Consider the following 9,355-nt stretch of genomic DNA (forward strand, 5'->3'; position numbering starts at 1 on the left):
CGGCTTTGCGGAGCAAAATTTGAGTTTCTGGAAATGAGGTCCGGACCCGAGGAAGGCATGTCCGGACATGGGTGAAACAGCATTCTGGAAATGCTGTCCAGTCTTGATCAACAGCCCCGATCGATGGGCGTTTGTGGTCCGATTGAGCTGAAATTTTGCAGGGACGTTCATAACACATGAATCTACATTATGAACGGTGGAGATTGGATTCTGAGCATTCTATAGCAGTGTTTGAGCTCGTGAACAGTAGCCTTTGCATTTTGGAACTGAATTAAGCCAACACAAGAACTAACAGGCCTATTATCTGACAATCAAGCCCATAGCCCGATAACCCGGGTAAAAGCCCATCACATTCATATGGGCTTACTAAGAAGAAATCCAGTTTCGGAAGCACGGATACGACGTTACTTCACCAAGCTTGCATTCTTGGGAGACCGTGGTCACCCGACTTGCATCATTTATTGAGCCAACAATATACATGGATATGACAGTTATGGATAGGATATTCATCGATTATGCTAACAACTTGAATACAACTTGATTATCGCATCGGTTACAATCCACGCTTAAATGCCACCAATAGATATGTGCTATTCTTGGGATTGCGCCAGTCACTGTAACCATTACGTACCATTCCCATAATTATGTTAGCAACAAGAACAATTTCTCATCAACCATAATGGTCAGAGAACAAGAATATTAACTCCTCTGTTCGTTACTCCCGGATCCCAGATCCTCCACACGGCCATCATCACCATTCTTGTGAGATCTATCTATAAAAGGCTCATAGACAACAGAAACACGTACATGATTTATTCTCTTGCTAAACACTAGAAAGCCAACTCAGAAAGAGACTAACTTAAGCATCGGAGGAGGATTCGCCGGAGCATCCCGGCGTGTTCTCTTAACCCCATTTATATCTTGCAGGTTAACGGGGGTACGACATCCGAAATTACGATCTCATCCCTCGGGTCCACCATATCAAAAACTGTACCAACATTTCCTATTTTAAAAGGAAATATATTAAAATGATATTGTACGATACTTACATTTTATAAGAGTGATTGCAATCAGGTTTGATAGTAATCAAATAAATCAGATTTGATTGCCATAGATATTTATCTCTTTATCGGTGGACGTAGATCATAGACTGAACAACATAAAATTATTGTCTCTTTTATTTTAATTCAGCTATTATTTTATTTTTTTTCATTTTATTATGAATTTCTTCCTATTACATCTCTCCGGTACAGGAAATATTGGGTAAATGTCATTTGGATTAAATCGTGTTTGGCTTCAAGCAAGAGGCATAAAAAGTATTTTGGATCATGTCATCCTGCATCCTTTTTCTATTCTATGTTCTTCTCATATTTATTCTTTAATCTTCTCTGTTTATATATATATTCACATCGCCTTTCCTTTTTGGTTAATTTGGCTCTCTCTATACTCTCAAACTATCCTTTTCATTTTCAGTTTCTACTTTCTTCTTTCTTCTTTTTTCTTTCTCAAGTAATATATTTTAGAGTCGCCTGAGCCTGAGGTCATCTCAACTAACCTAGCTAGTGCTTGGACGTAGAAGGTCACATGGGATCCTTTCAACCTCGTGCTTTTAATTGCACGTCCTTATAAATTATTATTAAAAAAAAAAAAATTATATTAGACTCCTGATCGATCAGCAAGGCTTTGTTGCTTGCAGTAACGCAGAATCCATTATTTTCAAATATATTTTCTCTCTTCAATTGGGAGGCCGAATATTACATGTTAATACAACAAATCTACTATACCGAAGTGGTAAGAATGATCAAGTGGGAAACTGTTTTGTGCATGCTTATTCCCCGCAATCGAATTAGACTGGGAATGGGAAAATTAAGTTTTCTTTTATTCTACTTTTTCTTTTACTTTTTCGTAAACAAAACTGTCTCATTTGACATCTTCAGCAGCAATCTAGATTAATTTGAGTGCTAATTGACCAAAGAACCTTTACAAATATGATACGGCGTTGAAGTGGCATGACCCAATTAAAAAATTATCATGAGAACGTGTCAATTATTTGTTGAGTTAAAGCGTAAGAACAAGTAATCAATTGAGAAGAATAAACCAAAGCAGGTTAAAAGTCTACAGTAGTTGTTGAAAAACTTCGTCCTTATCACATTAATTAATTCGATAACCATCCAAGTCTAAAGACTTGGTGTAGCAGAACCAATGACCATTTCCATATTGTTTCTCTATAAATACACAAGTAACCCAGACAAGATGTATCACCCATCACCAAACCAAAATAGTAGAGAATACAGAGCTTACTTGGATATGATGAAAGGAGTTCATTTCCTTGCAATTGTGGCTCTCATGTCACTTGCATCCTCCCTTGTCTCTGCCTTCGATCCCAGCCCTCTCCAGGACATCTGTGTTGCAATTGATGACCCCGAGTCTGCTGGTATATAATTATTTTCATTACTTTCCGCTTAGAAGCAAGACTATATATCTTTATTGCTTTCCAACTCTTGTACGCTATCTTGCAATCTATTGTTTCCTGCAGTGTTTGTGAATGGAAAATTCTGCAAGGATTTGAAGTATGCCAAGGCTGAAGATTTCTTCTACTCTGGGCTTCACAAGCCTGGAAATACAAATAATAAGGTTGGATCGAGTGTTACTACTGTGAATGTGGACTAAATACCAGGCCTCAACATTTTAGGCATATCTTTGGTTCGTATTGACTATGCACCATATAGCCAAAATCCTCCCCACACTCACCCTCGTGCCACTGAGATTCTAGTAGTCCTAGAAGGTACTCTGTTGGTTGGTTTTGTCACATCCAACCCAGAGAATCGCCTTTTCACCAAAGTTCTAAACAAGGGAGATATCTTTGTGTTCCCAATTGGTCTCATTCACTTCCAGTTCAATGCGGGAAAGACTAATGCAGTAGCCTTCGCTGGTTTGAGTAGCCAAAATGCAGGTGTCATCACGATAGCAAATGCTGTTTTCGGATCCAATCCTCCCATCAATCCTGATGTTCTTGCCAAGGCCTTCCAGCTTGACAAGAATGTTATTGAAGATCTTCAGAAAAAGTTCTAATTGTTCAACATTTGGAGTAACTTTTAAAACAATTATGATAATTTGCCTCATTCCATCATAATAATATTAAATAAAAGTCTGTTTATGAAACACTTTCTAGGTGGAGTTGGAATAAAAAATAATATTGATGTTTGTTGAGCATGCATATCTCTCTCTCTCTCTCTCTCTCTCTCTCTCTATATATATATATATATATATATATATATATATATAACATCCCAAATAAACAAATGATATAAAGATATATATGAGGTGCGCGCCTATTCTAATTTTTGACATATTAACCACTTAAGTCACGCGCCTCAATTTTTCAAAAGATTTTCAACCAACCATTCGAGTATTCATATATGTATTCTTTATCTAAATTTACACTAGAAAATTCACTTAAAAAAAAAAAAAAAAAAATTTACTTTACACTAGTCTTCATCAACTTTCTCTACTTTACTAAAATAATAACCCTCAAACTCTTTAAACGATTTGGCTGGCCACTTCCCATGCCCAGCAATACATACAGTTATTCTGCACAGATGGTAATCTAAGAATAGAATGTTGAGCCAAATTCATAGATGCATACATAATCTAAGAAGTCAGAAAAAATACCAACCTTTGCTATAACAATGGCATTACTTTTGACATGCAAACTTCAAACTCCAGCCATGAAACTCACTTCTTAGTGCATGGAGAAGGGATTCAAAGATGATGAGCTCGATTTATGCTCACCATTTCTGGGACTCGTAAACTCTCGGATTTCCTTATGATCAAGAGCCTACAAGTACAGAAAAACGATTAGTATGTGAGAGAGTTTAACTCCTCTTTGGTTCTGGTTTTTGATTCAAAATCTTGGTGCATGGAGAAGGGATTCAAAGATGAAAGAAAATTGATCTAAAGTTATTGCCCAGCTTCTTGGTTAATTACATATACAATGCACTTCAAACTGATTAGAAGCGCATATTTAAGAAACTTATAATGCAATGGAAAATTAAATTGATACAAAAGCGAAATGAAGAGAGAAAAGCTTAAAAGGGTTACTACATCTTGCTCTTATTCTTTGATAATAGTTTCAATACAAAAACTCCTATTTGTAAGAAAGTTGGGGTAGGTAAGATAATACAAGTATGGTAGGTGAAAATTATTGAAAAAAAATATGGTTCTGGTTTTTGAAAATTTAGTTGCATCAAAATCTTAGTGCATGGAGAAGGGATTCAAAGATGAATGAAAATTGATCTAAAGTTATTGCCCAGCTTCTTGGTTACATAAACAATGCACATCGCATATTTAAGAAACTTATAATGCAATGGAAAATTAAATTGATACAAAAGTGGAATGAAGAGAGAAAAGCTTAAAAGGGTTACATCTTGCTCTTATTCTTTGATAATATTTTGAATACAAAAACTTCTATTTGTAAGAGAATTGGGGTCGGTAATATTATAAAAGTATGGTAGGTGAAAATTATTGAAAAATATATAAAGAATATATAGGAAAAATATATGAAGGCAAAAATAAAAACTAAGACTTCAATGTAATAATTCAATATATAATTAAATGCTAATTGACAATAAAATTAGCAGCGGAATGAATAATTATATAAATACCTCTAGTCATGCTTTGCTCAAGCCAATTGAAGAGCAGCTTCACAGAAACAACAAATCTGAAAAACAAAAAATATTGAGTGGTTCTTCTGACCTATGCCTACCAGTGAGTGCCAATTGATGGAATACACAGGCCTTATTTATAGGTAGGTTATGGGACCCTCAATTAGAGCTGTTACCTTAATTATTCCTCCCATCAAGGAATAAAAATCCAATCAATACAGCTAATTGATTCCACAAACATTAAATCATTAATGAAATCAAATACTTGTTCCACAAGAATTAAATCAGTGATTTAATTCAAAATATTTGATTGAAATCAAATACTTGTTCCACAAGAATTAAATCAGTCATTTAATTCAGAATATTTGATTTACACAATAAGCTTTAATTGGAATAAATTACTGAACACCGTAATTACAATAATATATGTGACATAAGGGACATACTTTAATGGAATTTCTTACATTCTCCCACTTGGCCCTTATGACACATAAATTCCTTATGGCGTTCAGTTCTATGATATGGCCAATACTTTATTTATTCAAACCATTCATGGAATCCTCCCACTCACTCAAGGAATACTACACACGAATCATGGCGGTAAAGCTTTTATATGATAAGCCGTCCCTTCCATGTATCACGATGTGTAATACCTCCCTAAATGAGTACTTTATGGATAATGTACTTTATGAATGAACTTCCTATAAGTCATTCGGGTCCAACTTTAATTTTATCCCCATGGATAAGAATAATATATATGCGCACAAAAAAACTTTATAACATAACCTTTATGTCTATAGACCAATTAAAGAGAAACTAAGCACAAATGAATTAATGAATCTCATATATTCCACATGACTTTATACTTTCTTTACCGGTAAACCTTTAGTCATGGGATCCGCAATCATTAATTCAATGCTTATATGCTCAATAGACACTTATTATCACTTAATGTTCTCTTTCATAGTGATACTTTATGTCGATATGCATACTTCTGCTTCTACTCAGTTTATTCTTAGAAAAATAACTGTAGTAGAATTAACTCAGAAGATCTTTATGGGTCTAACTATAAAATCGACAATCTTGAGACCTTTAAAAAATGTTTCAACCATAATGCCTGTGTAATTAATTCACAGCATGTAATGACTTTTGCTTTCATGGTAGATGTAGCAACTGTAGTCTGCTTACTGGATCTTCAGTACATATATACTGAAGTTGATTCTCTACTATCTACGCATTTAGCAAAAATCAAGCCTGAATAAACACCACCAAATGGTAAGTGTATCTTTAGGTTAAACTGTAGTTCTTGGTTCATTGCATATTCCATAATACTATATTGACCCAATAGTCCAACTGCTATTTCAATGTCATGTCTAATGTAGACCTGTGCATACATATGGAATATTTTTCTTCTGCCTTTGTTCCAATACATTTTTGGGACATTATCCCCTTTAATAATAGGTGCTACTGAAGATTCATAGTTCTTCATTCTGAATCTCTCTAAAAAAAAACTTTAGTGAGAGGAACTTTATGTAGCAAACCTAAATTAGTGCTTGCAAGCAAAATATTATCTATATATAGGACTAAAAGAAATGTAACTTTACTCCCACTGACCTTAAGGTATATTCAATGATTAGCAAGGTTCTCAATAAACCCATGTGAGGTAATAACCTTGTAAAAATTTTGTATACCATTGATGAGAGACATATTTTAGTCCATTAATAGATATCCTTAATTTGCAAGCTTTCTAACTATTATTAATAAAACCCCTTTTTTTTTTTCTTTTTTTTTTTTTTTTAATAAAACCCCTTAAGTTGTCTTATGTACACCTCCTCCTTAAGATCCTTACTCAGGAAAATTGTTTTTCACATCCTTTTGATATAGCTCTAAAACAAAATGAGCTACTCATATCATGATAATCAATGCCTTCCTTTTGAGTAAGATCATTGGCTACAAGTCTAACTTTATATCGTTCAACATTACCCGGAAGCATCCTTTTAAGTTTTATAAACCCATTTGTAGCCTATGGCTACAACTCCCTTTGGTAAGTCAACAAGATTGCAGACTTGAATTTTAGCCAAAGATTTCATCTCCTCCTTCATGGCATTGAAACACAATGTGAAGTTATCTCCACCCAAAAAGATGTGAAAACAAATTTTGGATCGTCCTTAGGTCTGACATAAAAATCAGACTCTTGGAAGTATACAACATAATCACTATAGATTGTTGGTCGCCTTATTCTAGAGAATCTTCTTAATCCTACTTCATTTACTTTTGACAAAGTCTGAGTAGGTTCATTCTGAACTTGTTCCTTATGAGTTGACTGTTCTGAAACTGATTGTGCTTGAAGATAATCAATTTGATTTTTCTTAAGCACAATCAAACACCCTTCATGTGAAGGGGCTTCAGTCAACTCTTGTGCTTCCTCTAATTCAATCCCTTGAGGATAAGCACTCCCACTAAGTTCAGCGTCCTCTAGAAATTTTGAATATTAGACTCAACAATTCTAGGACTAAATGAAGAACTGTAAAGCCTAAACCCCTTGGAGTTTACTGTATAACCTATAAAATTCTGCTAGTTGTCCTTGAAGCTAATTACCTTAGGTTTGGATTATAAATCCTCACTATAGCAAGACAACCCCATATGTGTAAACAATTTGAACTTGGTTCCATTCATTCCTTAATTTAGGTGTCTTATGGACAAGTTTGATTGGAACCGAGTTAAATGTATACACAGCGGTTTTCAAGGCTTCACTCCATTAGGAGAATAGAACATTACCTTTCATGTCCCCTTTTCGTGTACCTACCATAATACTATCTGCCTCTATCAGATCTTACGATCTTAATTTTCTTTTGTTTTGTTTCTCTACTTCTACCTTATAGGTACTGGAAGCATTTAATGCCCCAACCTTATGATTTAGAAGATAGAGATACATAAACCTTATATGGTTATTACCGAAAGAGATAGGATATCTCTAACCATTTAGGCAAGAAGTATGGAAAATGTTACACTTGTATAATCTCAAGAATTTCAAAAAAATCCCTTTGTTGGCACCTTTAGGGGTATAGTTGGTCTGCTTTTCCTTAATGCAGTCCATATAAATACCAAAGGTAGTAAATTTCAAGAGTCATAAAAACTCTATCATTTATCGACCTTTTATTCTTTATAGAGATATATTTCAATCTCCAATGCCATAACATAAAGGATTTTCTCATTCATAAGACTCTGTTTTATGGCAACATTTATATGCAGGGATTAATTTTCCAAAAATTGGGATCTAGATCAATTTTAAATAGACCATTAATTTAATATTCCACCCAAAAGTTTTAACAATATTCAAACTTGATTTTAACAAACTAAAATAGAAATTAAATTTCTAAAAGAATTGTGGAATATATAAAAACATTATTAAGGTCAAAATAATGTAATTGAATTTTTAAAAAATTAATCTATAGATCCCAACAACCTCCAATTGTAAACAAGTATTATTTAGAAAATCCTGCATTATGTTGACAACGTGGACCGCTAAACCAAATTGAATCCACATAGTCCTTAGGAGAGTCAATAAAAGAGATTCATGACACACTAGGTGTATAAGATTACCTCTATTTCAAGTCATTTATGATACTTTATGCAATCATTCTTTATATGCCCATAATTTTCCTTAGTGTAAGAGAAACAAGTATCTTAATTGCCATAACACTTTGTTGGCACCTTGTTCTCATTCATCAACTATTGGACATGATTGCCTATAAAAGTCTTTCCCTTAACATGAGTAACTTTCTGGATTCTCATGTCTTAATCTCTCATCTTCTTGAACACACATGATCAGAAGTTCCTTAATTGATCAGTTATCCTTATGTGTGCCACAAGATATTTGAAAAAATATCATCTTTAAATGAGAGAATAAAATTGACCATAATGACTCAAAAAACTCAACTTTTAGGGACTTTATAATGAGCTGTTATGTCCTTCATTTCCATAATGTGCTCAAGCACATTTTGAAACTGTAAAATGTTTTATTTTAAAGCTTTTCTATTAGGGTGCAGGCCAAAGCCTTATTGGAACTCACTAAATGTTCCTCAATGACCTTTCTTTGGCCCTAAAACACTAAGGAATAAAACCCTAATGCTTTCCTTGATATGAGATTTCATGAACGTTGAAACTTAAGCGATTTAAATCACTACAATCGTTCATGTTTAATAATCTCATGTGGCGTACTTGATTCCGTGGGAGAAGGTGATTCGTCCACACGAAACGCCAATTCAGTCTCCAAACACCCCAAAGTGAAAAGCACATTTTTCTTTTCAGTCAGGAAAAATTACCACTAGGAATTATTGGAACATAAAATACTAATAATTAAAGCAGTAGGAATACATCCAGTAACCAAGAAAAATTATATACTTTAATGCTATGAAATAACCTTATTTAAATTAACCAATGTTAATTTAATAGTAAATTTCAACCTACCTGTGGGCAAAGGTGCATCACGCATGAAATTTACTCTTTATTAATAAGACTAATAAATTTAGCATTAATAAATAAAATTTTCCGTACCTGTGGGCCTAAGAGAAATTTTATTTTCAATGTTAAATTTTACTATCTTATTCTAATTAACTCATAAAAATAAAAACGTCCCTGTGGGGATTGGCAAATTAAATTTATGAATTAATTACAACACGATGTTAATT

General features: G+C 33.8%; 1 pseudogene; it reads left to right on the forward strand.

Annotated features, from left to right (window-relative positions):
- The first annotated feature begins 2,307 nt into the window (after positions 1–2,307).
- LOC132185655 (germin-like protein subfamily 1 member 13) lies at positions 2,308–3,072 on the forward strand (annotated as a pseudogene).
- The last annotated feature ends 6,283 nt before the right edge of the window (positions 3,073–9,355 follow it).

Source organism: Corylus avellana, chromosome ca6, assembly GCF_901000735.1.
Source record: "Corylus avellana chromosome ca6, CavTom2PMs-1.0".
Lineage (NCBI taxonomy): Eukaryota > Viridiplantae > Streptophyta > Magnoliopsida > Fagales > Betulaceae > Corylus > Corylus avellana.